A 23,430-nucleotide genomic window follows, 5' to 3' on the forward strand; every position below is an offset into this window, starting at 1 on the left:
TTTGTTGCATTTATTCTTATATTTTCTAAAACTTCATTGAGTACTTTAACTGCCTTTCATGATCTGCCTGTTTCATCACTTTTATTCCTTTTATTTGCTTTATTCTTGTTGACTTTTTGTATATGCATTTTGTTCTTGCCTTTTTGTTTGACTATTTTAGATTTTTCTCTGGCATGTTTGTTGATGTTTATTTTATTATTCCCTGACTTCCTGCCTTTGCTTTGTCTGTCAAAGCACTTTGTAAGCAACTGTTACATTAATAAAGTTATAACAATAATAACAGTAATAAACAAACGTGGTCTTGGATTTTCTTCTTTATACTGACAATAAGGAGTTTGCAGCTGGTGCCCATGTTTCAGCATAGTCCGCGTCATTATTTGCCTCCCAGACTGAGAGCACAAAAGGGAGTTTTGTGCATTTTAGTGAAGCATAACAGAACTATGAGAAAGATGACAGGATGAAGCACGCTTAAAATGCAACTAAACGAATGCTGCACTTTTCTCGTTGCCTCCCATCATCTGTGCAGAGCACTGAGCACATCTGGAGGGAGCAGGACATCCACTTTTTTAAGACTGGCCCCCAGAAAAGGAAAGGGGCGGGGTCAGAGCTGGTGTTGGATTTCACAGCCAGAGAACGTGACTGCAATGGTTGCCCTCGCGAAAGCCGTGCCAAACTTGGCTGCTCTCTGAAAGCGGCTCGCGGTCTCTCAACGCACCTTGCGGTTCGCCGGTGGAGGTAAGCGTCACTTGGAGCCGGCGGGAGCCACCGTTTGCAGATTTGAGAGTCGGCGGAAAACTTTGAAAAGAGTACCACCGCGGAGAAATAGGCTACAGCTGCGCGGCTGAACTTCCACCAGCAGCCCGAGGGGACCGGGAGGAGGAGTCAACAGGTCCCAGGTATTACCATCCACTTGCCATTGACAGCTTGTCAACATTTGACAGCGTGGTCTCAACCTAGGATGTTAACCGTATTAAACTGTTAGCTCTTTCACTGGGGGGATTTTGAATGCGTCATGCATGGCTACGGTGATAATGTGCACTAGTGTCACAGTTTTTTTCTTTTTCTAGCGGCGTTCATTGTCAGAAACGGACTAAACAAATGGAGTCCGAAACTCCTGTCAAGTTATTTACGGCTACCAAAGGAAAAGATAGCTAATTGTGTTTTTTCTTTTTCGAGCGACATTATATTCAGTGGATACGACGTCTGTAAGGGCGGCTAGCATGCAAAGCTAACGCTCCTCTGTGTTGCTTGTAAAGACATTAGGGCACATTACACCGCTGACAGTTTCCTCGAGTCAATTAACAGAGCCGACCTGCCAACATACCCAAAAAGTGCCCACATGTGGAGCTAAAAGCATAGCATGCTGTGTGTCTGAGCGTCTGCACCCACTTGTTTGTTTTTTTGCACCGTCAGGACAGCGGAATGTGGGGGAATATGCATTTTCGGACACCGTGCTTTCGCTCATTTCTACCAATATTGCTTCGTTGCGGGATGCTTTCGGCTTGAGGTGAACTTTGCTTGAGTGCACGGTGTACTTTGCTGTTGATACCGATCATATCAGGAGCCCACTTCCTCTCTTTGGTGTGCTGTAAATGGATGAACAGGCATAGCTCACAGAGGGGCAACCACAGCCTGCATTCTTTTGATGTGCTCTAATAGTGAGCTGCAAACTTGATGACCCAAAACGCATTTTTCTGAGAGCCTTACACTACCACTGCAAACTGACAGAGATGCCCCTAATTTGTTAACACCCCTGATTAACCCCTGTCATAATAATGTGGCAACTTGAAGTGTCTGGATCTCTGCAAATTAAATGTCAGGACTGTGTTGTATCATTAGAGTTACATACCCTGCAGCATCACAAAGTCATCAGTGTTATCTTGTAAATGTTTTCTTGTGAAACCACAGATTACACCTTACCCTCCGTTTATGGCTCTCACAAGTACTTTCTAGATGTTTCCCTTTTACTTGAGTAATCTGTTAAGTCTGTGCACTTTACGCATTTGGCACAGCGTGATTTGCTGAATGATATTTTATGACACAGATTTACGATACCTCGCTGAACGTTTATAACACTGGCTGCAGACATGGCAGCACAGACAAATTTTTAGCAGGGTGGAGCTGAAAGAAGAAGAAGATGCCCTTTCCTGTGACAACCTGTGACATTCAGAGCAAGATGCATTAGAGGCCGAGTCACTCAGTGGGAAATTTGGTGCGTCTGAGGGTTTTCCCACCCTGTCACCTTCTTTCTTGGTGTGGTTCACAGTTAAATGTTGTGCCACCGCCTTAATTGGGAAGGCTTGGGCTAAATGCAAGAGTGTATACTTGCCCCTAAAACTGTCACATCTAATAATGATTTTCATAATAGCCTTTAGACCAGGGATACATACAGTTTATACAAAAACGTTTCTAGGATTTTAGGACATTTCTAGGAATCTAGGACATTTCTAGGATGTCAGAACATTAGGATTTTAGGACATTTCTATTATTTCAGAAAATGTTTAGGATTTTAGGTCATTTCTCAGGTTTTAGGACATGAGGGGCTTTGATGCTGTTTTATGCACTCTGGCACCTTATGTACACTAAAAGTACAAATACAATTCCCAGTGTGAATCACTTTATTTTTTACTTTGAATTAGAAAATGGTTGGAGAGCCACCTGGCACCCTATCGGGGTCAGACTTGGCCCGCAGGTCATAAATTGAGTATCACTGCTTTAATGTTTGTGAAAAGTAGTAATCCGCTGTCTAGCTGTCTTGTGATACCTGATTCCCATCATTGAATTCTAAAAATATATACACCATGTTTCAATTTGGTTATCTGAAATGCATGATGTTGGCATGCCTAAGCAAATGTCATATATTAAGATCTAACACATTAAGAAGGTTTTGGAGAGATTATGCCCTCAAGTCATTGTTGACAGCAGCTCTAGTCACATTTTTTTCATGCTGCCTCCTCCTGAAGAGCAGAACTGATTTAGCACCGTCTCTTGCAACAATATATTCAAACCTGAATAACACAGAAATTAAGCCTGTGTCTTTAAAAGTTAACTGCCCTGTTGAGCTTGTTTGCTAAAATGCAGTGTCGATTTGTAATGCAGCACGAGGCAGTGGGTTTTTTTGCGATACTGTCAACCCTCTGTGACAAGTGTCAACGGGAAGTTGGTGCTCTCCTCGAGTGAGCAGTGCCAGTTAAAGGCCTCGCACGCCTCGGCTTCACGTGGCACTAAATGTGTCATCACCGTGGTGGCGGTGGCACACTCACTTTACCCCCTCACATCCCCTACGCCCTCGCAGTGTCCCTTTCCTTCCTCTGCAGATTGTAAAGTCGAGTTTGAGTGACACTGGAAAGGAAATTTTCTTTTCCTCTTTGTTCTTTAAAAACACAGTAGTAGTGAGTCAGTGGCTCCTAGCTCTGTCAGTTTTATTTTAATGGGTTTTTTGCTCATCACCTGTGGAACAAATGACTTTACTAGATGAAAGGTGATGAGTTATTTCTGGTCGATAAGGTTATTTGCATTTAGATTTCTGTGTGGAGAATATTTGGCGGCTCAATCTGCCAGCTCATCCTTCTCAGCTGTTTTTCTAATGCGTTCAGTAAATTTCTCCAAATTATTTTTCTTTTACACTTCTGTGGAGCAATGGGTGTAAAACTTTGCATGCTGAATTTAAAAGTTTTGACTGACCTATTTTCATACTGCACAGCAAGTCAGAGAGTGTGTCTTTCCTTCCTCATACTCCTGTCAGGTATTTTAAAGTGTTAATAAATCGTTTTGATCTCAGTCACAAGATAGCATCCTTCATGAATGACACATAAACTATCATTAATAAGGGGTGAAAATCCAGATTTAGCAAGATTGCACAGTAGACGAGAAGAGGAAATATTCTTAGAGATATACTCATGGCTAAACTTGGCACTGGACCTAGCTTTCTCTGAAAAAGCTCTCAGTGTGTCAGGTGGTTTGGTTTGCTTTGGTCTGTGGTGGTCGACTCTCGACACACTGTGTTGCCACAGCGCCTGCCCCCTGTTGTTGACGAGCCGGGTTGACTCATGAGGCTATGCAGCACAAACTCATCAGGCACTGACAGATGAGACACGCTCCCCACAATGGCAGGGCACCCTGGAGATGTCACCCAGCGCCTAACGGTAAACACCTCTACCCAGTCCCACCCACACACTGTCAGATTTTGACTAGACACTCTCTTTCAGGAGTAGGAAGTATTTAAAGTAAAAACCGCACAGCAGAATTAGAGTTTTACTAACTGCAAATAGGAAAATCCAGAGGGCTAGTGTTTTAGACTTTGTTTTGATGTGTACATGTGTTGGTTTACCAATATACTGTAGTTGCCAGTGTTTCGTCAGCAGTCTTTGGCCTAATAAAGAAACAGTTACTTTTAAAAATGGAGTCCAGAGAAACAGTGTAGCTTCACACTAATGAAACCAGCCTTGACCTAAATGAAACAGGCCCCGACTCTGTCAGAATAAGTAGAAATAAATTGGGATATTACAGTGGTTTGGCAGTGGTGCCCAATGACGTAGTCATTGCCTTAGGGACTGGGGCGAGTGTGGGAAAAGCAGGAGAGAAGAAGGGTGGGAGCCGATACCAGGAGAGTGTAGCCGGAGCCGAGTGGGATTTTTTTTTTGTTGTGTTTTGGAGGGGGAGTTCTGGAGCCGCTGTGATGTCGGGATGTGGGAGCTCCACTCACGTTGGCCGGCGGCAGTTAGGCTTGCTTTTGCATACTGATTGTCTTTTTGCTGCTTTCTGCATAGCTCTCTGGACTTCCCGGCCCTGCAAGATCCGCAAGGGTTAACTACCTCCCTCTTTCACACCGCCTCCTTTTATTCCTCCTTTTATGGCTTTGATGGTATTAAATAATCTTTACGTGTCAGAGTGCACAGCTCCCAGTGTTCATGTCAGGAGAGCGAGAGAGCAATTAGGTCAGAGTGGTAGAATAACTCGGTTTCATCCCAGCCTTAAAGCGGCAGGGCACCTCACTTCAGCTTGCTCTTTGTATTCACCTCAAACCTTCAGGGTGAGATTTTCAAAGAGGTCCAAGGCCAGTGGGGTTATCAAAGCACTCTGAGAGAGAACTTTGTATCTCTCTGTTGTATAATCTCATGATAAAACGTCCCAGAGTGGATCATCGGTTGTGATATTTTAGGTTCCTCGCTATGTTAATTTGCCTGAAGAATCAGGCCACGTTTGTCTCTTTTTTCCTAATGAGGCTGAGCTAAAGACCCATATAACCTATTATCCTGGTTATTGATTTGGAATGTGTTTCAAGCTTCTGCTTGTTTTGGTAGACCTTGAAATCTTTGACACATATATCTGCAGAGCTGTTCTGCTTTTTTTAAAAAGACAAACAGATCCTTAAAGCTGGGCACATACTGTTTGATTTGAGCCTGTTTTAGAAATGTTATTTAATTCCAGCTCCCACTGTAAGAGGGAATCGCATTTGATTTGAAGCCGAAGCTCATGATTTATTTGCTCACATTGTGCAGTCTGATCGTCAAGTGGCAAACTGAGTGCTCACATTGTATGTGTAAAACAGGTAATAAAATGATACCTTGGCCCTTGCAGACTGTTCTGGCTATTGAAATTATCAATAAAGATTTGTTTGAAAACTCTAGGGCTGCTAGCAAAGGTACAGTTCAAAATAATGTAGAGACAGACATCCCAAAAAGAGGCTTTAAGTCCAAAATGCCGGTTAGCCCCCCCCAACCACCACCACCACCACCACCACCACCATGACTCTGAAATAAGCCATGCGGCTTAAAAATTATGTCAGAAACATTTAGTTGTTGCTCTAAAACAGTGGTCCTACATTGCACAGTAAGAGAGAGGTTCAAGGATGGCAGTTGTCAGTCTTGCAATCAAAGACTGCCTGGGATAAAATTCTGACAGTTTCAGAAATTTGGGATGACCATCTCACTGTGTGACTGCTGTTTTGACCTACGTCTACCAAACAACCATTGGAAATGCAGTAGGAAATGATGCTGATGATGTTTTAGTTTTTCTCTTACCACTACAGCGCTGTATGAGCATGATGCGCACTAATGACGTTTTGTTATTAGGCATTGAAGGCTATGGATGTACGGCCTGTGATCCAATAAGCATAGTCACTGTACAGTCTGCATACATCAAACTTACTGTCGTACCCAAGTTTATTAGATCCAGTGTAGCTTGCACTAAACTTATAAGACTGCTAAAACCTTAAAGTCTGTAGGAGGCTTAGGACATAAAACAATTGATGGAAAGCCTTGTGTTTCTGTTTTACATGAGCTCACATGATCAATGTTGTAAAGTTTCCCATAGCCTGTTGTCTCATGTTTGAGATTGCATTGCTACCATTTGGCACGGGAATATTCTAGCCCATGACAAACTGTTTCATTGCCCTCGTCACAGGGTTTCATACTATTTTCCACACTCATTTTGTACCTTGGCTTTTTACAAAAGTGTCTCTGCCCAGTCGGACAGTCCCCCGGCGTGACGGCTGACATTTCCAGTGAAAGAGCCCTATTGTTGGTCCTTAATCCCCCTCCACCCTCCTCTCCATAAAACAATGGTATCAATTGCTTCCACTGAGTACATCCACAGCTCTGAGTGAGAGACAGGCTGGCCGGTGAGGTGTATTATGCTCTGTTTGCTTATCTTGAGGTCAGAGGTCTAGGAATGATTACGTCTCGGAGTCAGATGAGTAAAATATTGATACTAGGCTTACATGACATGGACTGTGGCCCTTGGGGGTTATTTTTGTGATTAAAATACAATAGGTGAGGAATGTTTACTGATGAATGTATAGATGCTTGTACCTATATAAGAAGATATGCATGAGTTGTAAGAGAGAGATTCACATTGGTCCCGAATCTTCTCCCAGGCAGACCATGGTGCCTGGTGGATGCTGAACTTTGTTGTAATAAATTAATTCTTATGCAACCAAGTCGGTGTCAGCGGCGGTTCCTTCTTCAACTACACATCATTGCTACTTAAGAAACAACGACAGATTTGGCGTCACGAACAGGATCTGTTGTGTCCTGCAGCACTACCGACAGCTTCAACGCACTCGCTCCCATGTTACGTCGACAAATAGGGTGAGTATTTCCTCACAAATTAGCATGTTGGTTTGTTCGTTGAAGCTGAGGGATTTTTGCTGCTGGGTCACACTGTAAAGATTCTTTGTGCTGGAGTACTATGATGTGTTGATGTTGGAGTGACTTCCGTGTCTAAATTTAATTTTGCATCAGAAGTGTTGCAATAAGGGGGATATAGGTACAAGAAGAGAAATAAGGAAATGAGAAAAGAGAATAGAAATAGAAATATGTAATAAAGAAGAAGAATAAGAGAAGAAAAAGAAGAAAAAGGTTAAAATTAAAGTCAAAGTGTAGAATAAGTGGAACTATTACGTTTGTGTGCTAAATAACCATGCAAGATTAACGAAGTCAGGGCCCACGACTCTTAACGGTAAGACATGTGTAAATTAGTGACTGCGTGATAGTTGACTTGAGGAATAGTCGAATTGGAATAAAGAGTTAAAATAGTAGGCCTGGCGCCAGGCGAGATTAGGACGTTAAAGTCCTAAAGGCTCAATTAGGATGTTAAAGTCCTAAAGGGTTAAAAAGAGAAGAGAAAAGAGAAAAGAAAAGAGATAAAGGAATAAAGTGAAGATGAGTGAAAATAGAAGAAATAAAAGAGAAAATAGAAGTTGAAGTTTGAGTAGAATAAGATGAAAAAGGGGCTGAATGAGCCTAAGAGTAAAAAGCATGCATGCATTATGAGGAAATTTGTTAGTTGAAGAGTTGTTTTTTGAGAAGCTTGCTCTAAGTGAGAAGTTTTCTTGGAAAATAAGATCAATTAAGAGTGAGAGAGCTCAGGTAGGAATAAGTCGACTTAAAGAAAGAAGTTTAGGATTAGTGTTCATGTCTTTGGAAACGTTAGTTGGTTTTGTGTTTTTGTTTGATAGGCGGCTGGTCCGTGCTTGTATCTGTATCTGGGGGTGTGTGTGTATGAGGTTTAGTGCGCAGAAGGTTGTGGGATATCCGTGAGCAGGTATAATTGATACATATATAAGGTAGAGGTTTATATTGAATATATAGGGTGATTGAATAGAGGAGATTTAGAAACTTATAAGGAGGGACTTTTGTCCCTTCAGTGTTAAAAATTACATGAGCCCTTGTTTTGATAAGAGGACTTTATAAATGAATGGATAAAACCTATGAGCCCTTTTTTTTAGGGGACATTTGTAGATTTGATAAAATATATGAGCCTCGAAAAGGGACTTTCTACATATTTGATAAAATTATATGAGCCTTGGCTAAGTATCCCCACTTAGCGAGGACTTTTTGTATATACAAGCACGAACCAAGAATATAAGAAGGTCATGAGTTATGCATGATAGTTGAGTTAGGTGTTCACTCTCTGATGGTCAGTGCATACTGGAAGCTCTTGCTAGTTCCAGAGGTGGAAAGGGGGGTGGAGTCACCCGTAGAAATTGCTTTTTCAGATAAGAGGAGGAGTGGTGAAGGTGTTTTCCTCTCTTCTTGTTATGTGAAATACAGAATGGATGATCGGATTTTAGTTTAATAAATAGCTAAACAATAATATCTAAAGACATTTGAGTTGGCTATTGACTAAACTCAATAATCACAATTTAAATTTAGGAGAGAGTGGGAGAGTAATCTGATCGATTATAATAGATTCATGTTAGATCTTTGGGACAGTATAAATAAATAAATAAAAAGTATGTTGTGACAGAGTAAGTTGACTCTACATTGGTAAATAATGTGTGTAAACTACATTGAATTACTTGGAACATATATAAGATATTGAACTGTTGTTTTGCTCTCTCTTTTAACCATGATGTATGAGAAATGGGGAAGATCTGAGAAGACGGAGTACATCTGAAATTGGATCCCCTAAAGAGCAGACAGAAAACCTCTGATCTTGCTTTCCACATACAGGGGTCTGCTGGTGACAGAGCGCCTAGATTCGGCATCCAGTTTGACCAAGGCCAGTGCGATTTTGTAATTTGATAGGTGTGTTACAAGAATATTGTATGAGGACTTAGTGCTGCGTCTTTGCCTTTGTGTTGATAAGCTTCTGGTTTCCTTTGGAGTTGGCAAATTTATTTGGCTGTTGATTTGTTGTGGTAGTACGGTGCCTTTAAGCATTTTTGATTAGTTTGTTTTGATCTGAAATACAATAGCAGAGGGAAGTTGTTAGAATGTCAAAAATGGATACCAAAATTAAGAAAGTAATTACTCCTGTTGAAGTAGTACAGAAAAATAATCCTCTGGTTAAAGGTATAGCAGAAATTTCAGGTAAATGGAGTAAGCGATGGCCTGACATTGAGCAGCCTTGGCCAGTGGAAGGGACCTTCAACCCAGAAGTAATTAAAACAATGCAAGTGCTTGTGGCCACATATAATGCAGGCCAAAAGAAAGGAAGAAAGGGACAGAAACGTAAAGAAAAAAGGGAAAGAGAGTTTGGTATTCTGCAGATGTTTGAGAATGAGGGACAGAAATTGTTAGCAGCTGCAGAAGAAAAAAGGAAGAGGAGTACAGAAGAAATGGAGAAAAGTGTAAGACGGACAGAAGATTTAATGGTAAAAATTAACGCACCCTTCTCACACACAGTCTCGGTAAAAAGCCCCCCACCTTATGGGAAGGAGGTACAGTATACTGATGTTTATCCTCAGCTGCCAGTGATCAGTCAGGAGGGTAATTATCATATTACGGATGAGAATGAGCGAATTATAGAGACGGGAAAGGCTAGAACAATCATAGAAATGTATCCCAGCTCCAAAACTAAAAAGAAGAAGGCACTTTTAAAGGGCCAGTACAAGCAAAAGCCTAAAGAGAAGACAGTAAAGGATGATAGTCAGAGTGATTCGGATGAGGTCTTTGGTGGGTATGACTCAGCGGTAAGACGGATACTGGCTAAAGCAGAACAAAGAGGAACCAAGACATTGAGGAAAATGGATCCAGGAAAGGATAGCACAACAGAGAGTGAGAATGGAGACAGTGATTCTGAGGATGAGCGTTCTTGCCCTAAGTATCTTGTTCAGTCAGGATCTGGTTCGAGGGAAGATGAAGAGATACAGGAGGTTTTGAAAGTTGCTACAAGAAGAATGGATCAATGTCTGGCGGACATAGATAAATCTACTGATCCAGATATTCAAAAAGCATTGGAGGATGAATTGAAAGAGTTGCGGATACAAGTGACAGAGTTGCGAAAGAAGGATACCGTTAAAGGGTCCACTTCCAAGTATGGCTTACGTTCAAAGAAGGATAAGAAGTCTGATAAGATGTGTCCGGTGATTGTTCGGGGACAGAATCTAGAATACAAACCTTGGCAGAATACAGATATGTCAGACACACTCGAAAAATTACCTATTTTGCAAGATGGAGCATATCCTTGGATCTCAAAGCTGGAAGAGGTCTTGGTGGGAACACAGCCAGCAATGGGAGATATTAAGAGACTTTTAGCTAGTCTTCTTGGGGTCCCAGCGATGGAAGAAATTTTACAGAAAGCAGGACTTAATCGTTATGTGGCAACGACAGTCTATGATTCAGAGTTATTTGCGGCAAATAGAGGGAGAATATGGAGAGCACTGAGAGATACATTCCCAACAAATGTGCACCCTGATAATATTCTTATTGAGCCCCTAGGACAGCAGGAAAATCCGAGGGCATATGTGTCGAGGGCTCATCAAGTGTGGAGGAATGTTACAGGAAATGATCCTGATTTGAATCAAATGGAACAATCGATTTTGCGAGCTAAGATACAGAAGGGGCTTCCCTTACCAGTAAGGAGTAAACTGGCAGAGGTAGTGGGTCTTGGAAGTATGGCAAAGAGTGTTTATACGGATCATATAGCCCATCAAGTCGAGTTGTATCGGAAAAAGGAGCATGATCAGAAAGAACAGGACCAGGAGACTTTGAGGAAACTCACTCAAATACAGCTAGTGGATAATAAGAAGAAGGAAAAGAAACAGGCTTTGGTTATGCAGAGCCAATCCCAACCAGGTCAACCATCACCCCAACCACAGCCAAACCAGATCCAGTTTCAACCACCTCAGTTGCCGTCTGTACCCTCTATGGTCCCCTTTCCACAACCAGTTTTTGGTCAGCCACAGATATGGAGAGGAAGAGGTCAAGGAAAGCGAGGAAGGGGTAGAGGACGAACTTTTAATCCAGGTCCTCAACAGTTTTCAGAAGTATGTTATAATTGTGGGCAAATTGGTCACTATGCTCGAGACTGTAATAGACAAGGCGAAAATTTAAATAGAGGAGGCTTTAGAGGGAGGATTTGAGGGCCAGCCACAGTTATCTCAGGGTCCAGTGAACCCGTACAGGGGTCCAGAGCCAGGGTTCTAGGGGTGCCCAGAAAACCTGAGAGGGGGGTGTCAGCTGGTAGTGTCAGGGCCAGAGCAAGATCCAACAATAGTGGTGAAAGTGAATGATCAACCATTGGAAGTGATGGCGGATTGCGGAGCAGCTTTTACCTGTATTCGGCCTGAAGATGCTATACATCTCCCTATGTCCAACCAATTGGTACGGACCGTCGGGTTTGAGGGTATTAAACAGCTGATTCCTCTCACAAAACCAGTTGAGCTCTGCTATAAAGATCGGAAGATTATGATACCTATATTGGTTTCAGAGCATACACCTATTGCTCTTTTGGGCCGAGATGCTTTGTGCAGATTGAAATGTGTTATACGGTGTACGCCAGACGGTTGTCTAGTGGAAATGCCAAATGATATTTGTCATCAGTTATATATGACAACAGAGACTGAGGCTTCTTCAGTTTTTTGGATTGGAAATCTTAGTCCGGGTTTATTGGATCCAGTCAGATTGTGGGAGAAGTTTATAGTGGCAAACATGCCTGACGTGAAGTTTCCTGAGTATCCACTTCACTGCACGCTTAAGTATTTTAAGGGTGGTGCCCAAGTAAATTCAGAGGAGTGGCTGAGTCATCAACCGGAACAAGTCCAACTTAGTTCAAGTTGTATAGTTTTGGGACCACAAGGAGCAGCTATGAAAATAAATAGTAATGAATATCTCAATAAGGAGTATAATATTGAAAATGGTGTTCCACATGTGACTTTGATGGTAGCTGAAGGATATGAACAGAAACATATTGGGGCAATGATGGCAGAAGCAGAAGAGGCCACTTTTGTACCATTAAAGGACAACCTTACTATTTGGAGAAGTGAGGATCGGAGGTTCATAAAGATTATGATTTCAGCACAGGGACAGGGCCGTCCACAAACGGTGAAGATGACCCATGAGTCAATTTTCAGTGCAAAATTGGACTCAGACCCTATGAGAGAGGAAATGTTGAAACAAGTTCCAGAGTGTCTGTGGTCTCAGCATAGCACTGATATTGGGCTTGTGAAGTCAGCTCAACCAGTGAAAGTTGAACTCCGACCAGGCACTGAACCTCCATGGAAAAATCAGTATCCACTGAAGGAGGAGGCAATTCGAGGAATCAAACCACAAATTGAAGGATTATTGAAGGCAGGTGTTCTGAAAATAACTCAGACTCCTCAAAGCAATACGCCATTATTACCCACAAAGAAGCCAGATGACTCTTATCGTATGGTACACGATTTAAGAGCAGTAAATGAGGTGGTGGCTGATTTTCCAGCAGAGGTGCCGGATCCGCATACTTTGTTAGCCCAGATCCCCTCAGATGCTACATATTTCACAGTCTTAGATTTGTGTGGAGCATTCTTTAGTGTGCCTCTTAGTATAGAAAGTCAAGGCTTGTTTGGGTTTACTTATAATGGACAGTATTATGAGTATAAGAGATTGCCACAGGGGTTTAAACACAGTCCTCATATTTTCAATAAAATACTGAAAGAAGATTTGGCTGGGATAGATCAGATGTTGACTAGTACTGTGGTCCAGTATGTGGATGATATTATCGTTTGCTCGCCAGATAAAGAGACATGTCATAAAGATTCGGCTAAACTATTGCGGGTACTAGCAGAAAAAGGACATAAGGTGTCCCAGAAAAAATTGCAGTATTGCCAGGAGAGAGTAGTTTATCTGGGTCAAACAATAACTAAAGGACACAGAAGTATCTCGGACAGTCATTTGGAGGCTATTCGAAAGGCGCCAAAGCCTCGAACAGTCAGAGAGATGATGACGTTTCTTGGTATTGCCGGTTATTCTTCAGCTTGGGTAGAGGACTATGCCAGCTTAACAGGTCCCTTGAGGGCTATGATTAAAGATACTGGGAGCGCTCAACTTCATTGTAATCTTAGTTGGACACAGGATGGCCTTGTGGCATTTGAAACAATTAAACAGAGGTTGCAGGAAGCTCCAGCATTAGCACTTCCAGATTATTCTAAGAATTTTCTGTTGTATGTTTCGACCTCTATTGGGGGTAAACATGCATGTGCAGTTCTTTGTCAGCCAACAGGAATGGGGACAAGCCCTCAACCCATTTCTTACTATTCTATGGCATATTCAGAAGTAGAGATGGGGTTACCACTATGTGTATATAGAGCAATGGTGGAGTCTATTTGATGTATGATAAGGCATCTTCTGTCACTATGGGTTACCCAGTAACAATTCTCACCCACCATAGTCTCAGAAATCTTTTGAATTATGGTAAATACACCTTGACTATGCCCAGGCTTAGAGATTATCATAGGCTTTTAGAACAGGAAGATGTCACCCTGGTAAGGTGTGCCACGGTGAATCCGGCTGAGAACTTACCAACTTCAGAGGATGGGGAGCCGCATGATTGTGTTCAGGAAGCAGAGAAGTACTCAAGGCTTAGATCGGATTTGGTAAGCCCTCCCATTGCGTGAGGCAGACTTGGAGTATTGGACTGATGGCTCTTGTTATCGTGATAGAGAAAAATTAATTGCTGGCTATGCGGTAGTAAGAGCCCAATGGAACTGACTTTGTGGTTGAGAAGGCTGAGATAATACAGCCTGCGTCCGCACAGCTTGCTGAGCTGGTGGGACTGACCGAAGCATGTTTGTTAGCAGATGACAAGCGGGTGACAATATACACAGATTCTGCATATGCACATAATGTGTGTCACTTGTTTGGAGCAGTATGGAAGAACCGAGGGTTTAAGAAAACGGATGGTTCTCCTATACAGCATCACGCACAGATAATGAAATTATTGCATGCTATGATGAAACCTAAGGAAATAGCCATAGCCAAATGTGCAGCGCATAAGAAAGATATGTCCCGAGTCACAACAGGGAATAAAGCTGTTGATGAGGCTGCAAAAGCAGTTATAGGGGCAGACAAATTGGGAAAGGTCTTTTTGGTTACCCATGAAGTAGACATGGAGGAGAAGATTACTCTTAGAGATGTGATTATGATGCAGGAAGCTGCTTCTGTGATGGATAAACAGTTATGGCAAGACCGAGGTGCTACTCAAGATTCTACCGGTCTGTGGCGGAATCATGAGGGGTTGATAGTAGCACCCCCAGACCTGTTAGATTGATGATTCAAGAGGCACATGGGTTGGCCTATGTTAAGTAGAGGGGAAGTAAGGAGGAAAATCACAAAAGAGTATGGCTTTTGGGCACCATACTTGTTGGAACAGATTGACTATGTCATAGGAAGGTGTACCATTTGTTTGAAAAAAATAATGTTCAAGAGGTATAATGGTTCCCCTGGTCACATACCAACTCCAAGAGGTCCCTATCGAGAATTGGTAGTTGATTTTGTGGATATGATCAAACCAGTGGAAGGGAAAAGATATATGCTAGTTGTTGTGACAGATTTTCACGGTGGCCTGAGGCCTGTCCAACCAAGCTTAAAAGATGCTCAGTCAGTTGCCAAGTTCTTGTGTCACAGGTCATAAGCAGGTGGGGACTTCCTGATCGAATATCCTCAGATAATGGCAAGGAATTCGTGGATAAAACGGTGAGATTAATTCTGCAAAAATTAGGGATCAAACAGCGTCTAGGAGCTGTTTACCATCCACAAAGTCAAGGGATTTGTGAAAAGATGAATGGTATTTTGAAAAACCGTATTGTAAAAATTTGTCAACATACAGGTTTGAGTTGGGTGGCGGCGCTTCCATTAGCATTAATGGTGTGTCGTTCGAGTGAGCTCCGAGACTTGCATATGACTCCTCATGAGTTGGCTACAGGGAGACGAATGCCAACTCCTTGTTTACGTACAAGTGGAAAAGGGCCAAGTTTAGCTCTTTTGGAAGATGAAATGCGAATGTATGACATATATGGCAACTATTCATAAAAAAATATCCACATATGTTTCCTCACAGGCAGAGACAAGAAGAGGTGCAGGAGAACCTTGGTGAGCAAAAACAAGAACACAGTGCAAACCAGGAGACAAGGTGTTCAGAAGGTATTTAGGAGAAAGTGGTATAAACGTAACGCCGTGAAGGACCATTCAAGTTGTAAAACAGTACTGGAACTGCGGTCCAGATTAAAGGGTCTCCGACTTGGTATCATTTATCACACTGTGTAAAAGTACCAAGGGAGGAAGAGCTATTCCCTCAGAGACAAAATGATGAGGGTCCAGGAGAGCCAGAGGAGGTTGGTCATAGCATGGATAATATTGATGAAGTTACACATGCTTTTGATAATGCCGCAGGAAACAAGTCAGACGATGAACAGGGGGAGCAATTCAATAGTATTGACTTTCAACATGTCCCAGCAACAGCAGGATCAACTGCAGTTGACTGTGAGTCGGAGATCACAGAGGGCTGCTGTGATGACACTCCAGGACAATCAGAAATTACAGGTAGACGAAGGAGTCCAAGACCAGTCCGGAGAAGAGTTAAGCCGAAACGCTACGAAGAATAAAGTTGAAGTAGTCTTAGGAGAATCAATTCAACTTCCGTGTAAGTGTGGAAGAGGGAATTTTGATGGTAAAAATCCACCTCAGTGGAGAAATAGTCGTGGAGAAGATGTTAAGTTAACAGGACCTGAAGTTGATATGGTCCCCATTGACAAGAGGAAGTATGTCTTGCAAAATGATTTGTGGTGGTTAAGAGTTCGGGGAGACTGTTCACTTTTCTTGCGTAATGTTACATTGGATGATTTGGGAGAATATACGTGTACTTATTTGGAACCAGAGTTTGAATTTGTTTCATCTAAAAAATATGGGATAGAAAAATATATAACGTGCAGGGTTTTCCTAACGATAAAGAACTTAAAGGCTACTGAAGGTCTTAGGGATGTTAAGAATGCACAAGAATCATCTCTTATAGGTACTACTTTAGAGAAGGGTAATGTTCAGATTGTTGTTAGTGGAGTAAGAGATGAGCCATTGGTAGCTGAAAATTTTACAGGAATACGCACAACAGTATTAGAATCTGTAGAAATTATACAGGAAGGAATAATGGAGGTTAATAGTGGTGATTTAAATTTTGATAAGGAAGAACCATATCATGCATTAAGGAAAAGGGAAGCACAGTGGAAGGCTTATGGATTTGATTCCTCGGCATTACAAATCACAGACCCATGGGCGAGTAGGAATTTGTGGTTCCAGCAGCTAACACATTCTGTAAGATCGGTAAGAAAGTTGAAATGTCCATGTGTGGTGAAAATTCCATCACCTGGCACATGGCCTTCAATTTTGGAAGCAGTGCCGGAACCGCTTTCTACTGTCTGCCAGTCTTATGTATTGTCATGGCTGCTCTATCAGCAGAATTCACCCGAAGATAGAATTATGGCTTTGTCATCTCATTTGTTTAAGCCTAGGTTTAATTGTTCTTGGTTAATGGAGTTACCGTATTTAAATTTACTTGATCGACATGAAGATGTAATGACAGCGATTCCAGATGCAATAGAAGTGAGAGCTGTGAGGGCCAAGGATTGTTTTTGCTCCAATGACACTCACAATGGCCCGGGGATGTTCATGGGAATATCAGAGTGTGATAGCTATATGATGCATATGGGAAGACGCGGTTACAAATCAAGTGATGATACGTATATGGTAACTTTTTATTCCTCGAATCATAAACAAAGTAGGACTTTGAAGGTAAAAAATCAGATATTGCCGGGAAATGTCACCATAGGATCTTTCCAAGATATTTGGTGGATTTGTAAGGATAAAGCATATTTATTTCTACCATATGGGTGGACGGGATGTTGCTATATGGCAACTTTGAAACTCCCATATGAGGTTTTGACCATCCAGAAGGGATATGCGCCTGAGGATGCAAACTTTAATTACGTCCCAGGAAGTAGGAAAAAGAGAGAAATGGCTCAGTTCCACAATTTGGATTCTTATCATTGGAGGATAAGTCTGGGAGAAAAATGGGGAATTGGACTATTTCCTTGGTATGGAGTGACATTTTTGGCCGATCATATTGATAACATCACATATACCTTGCAGGGTTTTGCAAATGAAACCATAAAAGGTTTTGACTTTTTATCAAACACTCAGAGAAGTCATAGACTAACATTGCTCAAGCACGACATGGCTCTGGATTATATTTTGGCCAAACAAGGAGGTTTATGTGTGGCACTGAATTTGTCTGGGGATGCTTGTTATACTTTGGTTCCCGACAATTCTGATAATATGACAAGTGTCGTAGATGCGTTAAAGCATATAAGAGATGCATTTGGGCCTTCACAGTCTGCTGGATGGTCTGCGAATGCTTGGTTGCAGAATAAACTAGGGCCAATGGGGGCAGTGTTGGTTCAGATTTTGGTGGCAGTTCTTGTGTCACTATGTTTAATGTTTTGTTTTTGTACATTGTTGTTGACCTTTGCGAAAGCCATGATATTGAGATGGGTTGGAGTTGTGATGCCGGGAAATGGAGCCCAGATGCCATTATTACAAAGGACTGATTTAGACGATGATGATGAGGAAACAGTGGTAGAAGTTGAAGTGGTTGAGAAATACCCACTTTGAGTATTTGTTTACAATGTATTTTGGACGGTTAGTTTCAATGTTATTTTGTTCTTTATGATATTTTATTGGTATCTCTCCCTATGTGTATTTTTTTTGGGTATACTGTGTTAGTGATAGTGGAGACGTTTCCCCTTGACTAGTTGTGATTCTCCATGGGCATTGATATGATTAAAGGGGGGAAATGGAAAGATTGATGAAATTAACATTTACATTTGTATGTGTTTTTGCAGTAATGTTTTGCAAAATACTGGTTGATGTGTTCTTTCTTCCTAGGATAGTATCTAGGAGATCAACATGGGGGTTATTGGTCATTCAGGAATCCCCTCGGTTCTGAAAGGACTCAGATACTCAAAATGGACAGTGAAAAGGATGGAAGACCCTGATCAAGGACAGGATGTGACACCCTGATCTACCACATCGGAAGTCAAGCATTACACTACTGAAATTTTGTTGTGTTGACGTATGTTGTTGCATGATGATTTTTTAGTTTTATTGTTCAAGATATATTGGTTTTGTTATGATGTAAATATACTGGAACCTCAGTTTTTTTGTTTTCGATGTATAGGGAAGTTGATGTTAGGCAGGGAAAGGTCCACTGGAAGGTTCGATGGGTCGACCAGCCTGACTTTGGGCATTGTTTTGGTTTTGTTTCTGAGGTTTCTGTATGTCTTTGCTCATCTTGTGATTTTACATGATTATGGGAAAATTTCAATTTCTTCTAACTTGGTTTGGAGTACTATATGTGGTTGCCCGAGGCAGAGGGACCGTGAGAGAATTTTCCTGTCTAGATTGTTTGAGGGACATTTGATAAGGAAGGCTGCCAGGCAGGTTTTTCGCTCTCACACTCCACCAATTTCTTACATTGTTAAGGGAATGTAATATGAAGGTATTACCTATCTTTTTCGAGACTCTGTGTAGTCTCGAAGGGGGGAAATATGAGGTGTATTATGCTCTGTTTGCTTATCTTGAGGTCAGAGGTCTAGGAATGATTACGTCTCGGAGTCAGATGAGTAAAATATTGATACTAGGCTTACATGACATGGACTGTGGCCCTTGGGGGTTATTTTTGTGATTAAAATACAATAGGTGAGGAATGTTTACTGATGAATGTATAGATGCTTGTACCTATATAAGAAGATATGCATGAGTTGTAAGAGAGAGATTCACATTGGTCCCGAATCTTCTCCCAGGCAGACCATGGTGCCTGGTGGATGCTGAACTTTGTTGTAATAAATTAATTCTTATGCAACCAAGTCGGTGTCAGCGGCGGTTCCTTCTTCAACTACACATCATTGCTACTTAAGAAACAACGACACCGGGCCTGTTAGCTAGCCTGCCAGCCATCCTACCAGGCAGCCAGGCCGACTTCTTCATTCCCAGTGATAGCTCTGTGCTGGAGCCCACAGATTCCTATTCAGGCATCTGCGCTAATATTATCTCTGTAGCATGAGAACCAGCCCTTGATCGCAGCAGCACTGCCACCTCGTAAATGCACAAATAATGGCTTGTGTATATATTTATTTTCCCTGAGAGACAGTGGAGCAGGCCGGTGGCTTCGACACACCCCCATCCCCCACCTTCTTAATGAATGGTCTCCATTCTATTTTCCTTCATTTTCCCCAGGACACTGCCATTAACTTTGACAGATGATATGTTCTTTCACTGAAACAGTGATCTTGAGCGCACTGTCACTGGAAATTGGATTCGCACACCCACCCCTTTTGCTCCTTGCCTTTTCTCCATCTCTCCTTTTCTCTCCGTCCTCCTTTTTCCTGTTGCTCTCTCTCAGTCTGCACTGAGGGACATGCTGTTAATATTCCTTTTAGAGCTGCACTGTACAGCTGAGCTGCCAAGTTAACCCTCTGCTGCCATGAGTCAGACAGCTAGCCAGAGAGCTGGTGTCACTTACACAGATGTCTGACCAGCCAATCTGTCCTTAAGCACTCCTTGATAATACCACTACTGCGTTGTGCCAAGTGTGGGTCTGCAGTCAGTTATGACATTGTAGTGATTTTGGAGGGTTGTGCAGATGAAGAAAATCTTCCATTTTCATAATTACCTTACTGACATTGATGTCATTAATATATATATATATATATATATATATATATATATATATATATATATATATATATATATATATATATATATATTTTTTAGGGAGTTGGAAACTTAGACGAATACAACAAAAACAGTGATAAAGAATGTCCAAATAGATGAAAAAATCGATTTGGAATCTAATTGAATCTATTTGAACATGCCTACGCAATGTAAAAATGTACAGCTATGTATGTGCATAGATGGCGTGGCGAACATTAGCTCCTGACCACTACAGATCATTGTTTGAGACCAGCAAACAACAGAACTGGTGTTTTTTAGTGACAGGTCGATGGCATTTCTAACTGTGATTGTGACACCAAACAGAACCACATGTTGACCAAAACATTCTTTAAACACAAAGAAACGTAAAGTTTCAACATGTCCACCACATAATAGAAATGTTACATTACTATGGTTTGCAAAAATGTACAATTCAAATATTTATTTTGGCGATGGGGTTTAGGAGCTATATGAAAACTGCTAAGACAAACTTAAATCAGTGGTCCCATTAGTCCTAAGAATGTGAGCTGCCTCGTCTCAAAAATAATTTCTCTTTAGGCTGCATGTAACAGAAATTTCCTTTTGAATGGTGCTAGACCTCCTATTGTTTTTTTCGCTGAAGCCGCTTATGTAGTCTGGGCATAACATACCTACGCTCTTTGTCTGCCCCATTATAAGCTTCCTTAAAACTCTCTGATGGCTATGCATCTTAAAAGCAGCTCCAAAACTTTCCTGGACACATTTTAAGCAACTTTTTTTCATTTATTTTCTGACACCTGATCATATGCTGTTCAAGATTTAAAACAAATGTTCTGATAGCCAATGTGTTATGGTAAAAGAGCCAACTATTTATGAACTGTATAGAGGGTCAGTATCCACCTTCTCATGCCCATGCATTGTAAAGATTATTTTCCTTATTGACAAAGCTTTCGTTTATTCTTCTAATCAGTGTATTGTTTTTTTTAGTTTAGAAAATTCAAAACATGCTGGAAGTGTCCATCCTACTTTCCAAGGGTCTAAGATTATGTCCTAAAATGTCTTGTATTGTCCAACCAGTTTTCAGTTTTCAATGATATAAATCAAAGAAAAGCTGGAAATATTCACAACTGAGAAACTGCATTGTTGGAATGGTTGGTGTTTTTGCTGGAAAACACAGTTTCAACAAACAAGAGTCTATCAACACTGTAGTGGTTACTTATTAGCTGGGCTGCTCTCCATCATACTAAATCTCATCGCTTTAATTACGACACTTGACAGCTTTTGTGTCATTCCCAGTCCGTTATTGGGACCATTACATGTGAATCTCCTGTGCAGCAGCCATGGCCAGTTTCAAAGCACAACACAAACCAGAGCATCTTAACACTGATTTCAGTGGAACAAATCCCCTCTATTGTGCCTCCTGTGTGGGCGTATGTGGCAGTTGACAGTGTATTACCCAGCTGCTTCGGCTGCAGCTGCTTGCACATTAGCTCTCCTTGCTAGGCCACATTTATCAGTGTGAAGTGAACACCACAGTGGAGAGATAATGGTCCTGAACAAAGATGATACCACTGTTGCTGCTGCTACTTTGAACAGCTAGCCAGTCGTAAGTGGCTCAGCTCATAGCATCGTTATCATGCTGCTCTGCAGCCTTGGCTTGTGCCCGCCAAGTCTGTGCAGCTAGTGCGCCTCTGCTACATATTCTGTCTCCATGGGCTGTCATCACAGTGCAGAAGAGCCATCACACCAAATATCTGTCATGCTCAGATGTTGCGGTACAGAACCTGTAGGAGGGCAGGATTCCAGTGTTTGCAGCTGGAGGAGTGGACGGTAAACCAAGGTTACCCCCATAAAAAGTGCAGCAAAAAAACAATTATGGGCTAATTACATTAACCTTTGTGTGAGTTTATAAAGCAGTAATTAATCTTACATGTTTGTTCCTATAAAAGTTAAATACATTGTTGTTGTTTTGGTAGTTAACACATGAATAAAATGCATGCACAGTACATGTATTTGTGTGGAAAGCGTTGCAGAAATGCACCCAGCAGACTCAGCCTCAGCCTGCAGATGTTTGTCAGCAAGGAAGCATAACTCGTGTATGTAAATGATACCCATTCAGTCAGTGAGACTGTGAGACACTGTCAGTAACGGCAGATCCTTTGATTGGTTTTGTACTTCATTTTGTGTCAACATAATTTCCATTTTTCTTGGCTTTTTGTGTTGCAGTAATAATTCTGTAATATGGCACACCAGGCAGCATATGGCTGCCATTTATGATCAACAGCCTCTGTAAAGAGGTGACGTGAATATGCAAATGCCTGCATGCTAATGGAATAGTAATGTAATGAAGTGCGTTGTATACGGCCAATAATGAGTCTCTGGTTATTGAGTGTTGATGGCCTTTGTTGTTTCACAAACTGAAGCTTTCTTGTTTATTCTTCCTGGCACACATATGCGCCGTAGCCCAAAACATGCTTGCGCGCGTGTGCGCACATACACACGCACACACGTGTACAAACAAACTCACACAGACTCACATACATGAACATTGCCTTCCTATTGATTCATGGCATTGGATGAAAAGCATATTGATAAATACCTGGAGTACTTGCCCACTGAAATTGTGAAGCTAAATTGGGCAGAACTGAGACAGATGCGGCGCAGTAAATTAAACAAGCAATCTTCTCTGTTGGGTGACAGCACAATGGTGATTAGGGTTTCATGTGAGCTGCCCTACATTATTTATGGTTGTGCTGTGGGCTGCCTGCAGTTGAATAAACCCACAGTCCATTGACTGGGCACATTATGGGAGGCCGACTCGTAGTGAGAGGGGGAGTTAAAAATGGCTTTATTTCCTCTCGAGGAGGTCCATTTTCATCTAAATGAAGGTGGAAGCCCCAAGCGTGTTGTTTCCAGGCCCTGCGTGTGTGAAATGTGTTGACTGTGTTCCAGGAGGCTTCTCTGCACCGCTCTGCTTCGTGTTCTGGGGTGATTTCTGCAGAACCTCTCATTTGTACACATCAGCCATTCCTAGCTTTCTTAGTTACTGCCTACTCGACTCGGTGCCCTTTGCCAATTCACAGTTTGGCAGTTTTCTTCTGTCCACAGTTGTACTTAGGGCCATCTTGCCCTGCCTAATAAGAGATGTGAAAAAGTTTTGCATTAAGAACAACATATAGCCTGTATCACTGCTTTTCTTTGACAGTTTCTATTGATAGTTTGTGACCTGTTTAGAGAGCTGCAGGGATGACGTATGTTTGAAGGCCAGCCCAGAAGTTAACATCACCCTTGTTCCCTTGACAAAAAAACCTTTGGGATTTTTCTTTTTCATTGGATTTTAGTAAAAAATAAGCTCTGTGGCAAACAAAAGTTTATGAAACTTACACATTTTGTTCAGCAAGATCATTTTCACAAATGAACACCACTTTTATGATATTTGAAGTGTAAATGCAATTGCCAGAAGTAGAACACTAACTTTATGTTA

The 23,430-nt window shown here is 41.7% G+C and overlaps 1 protein-coding gene across 4 annotated transcripts in view; it reads left to right on the top strand.

Annotated features, from left to right (window-relative positions):
* Window positions 1–603: 603 nt before the first annotated feature.
* raraa (retinoic acid receptor, alpha a) overlaps window positions 604–23,430 on the top strand; it is a 188,316-nt gene continuing 165,489 nt past the window's right edge. For all 4 annotated transcript variants that reach the window (XM_042507470.2, XM_042507472.2, XM_042507471.2 and 1 more), the window contains exon 1: window positions 604–896. The gene's annotated coding sequence lies outside the window, so the exon portion shown is untranslated. The remainder of the gene's footprint in view (window positions 897–23,430) is intronic.

The sequence above is a fragment of the Plectropomus leopardus genome, chromosome 19 (assembly GCF_026936395.1).
Source record: "Plectropomus leopardus strain MGB_pleo_1.0 chromosome 19, ASM2693639v1, whole genome shotgun sequence".
In the NCBI taxonomy this organism is placed as follows: Eukaryota; Metazoa; Chordata; class Actinopteri; order Perciformes; family Serranidae; genus Plectropomus; species Plectropomus leopardus.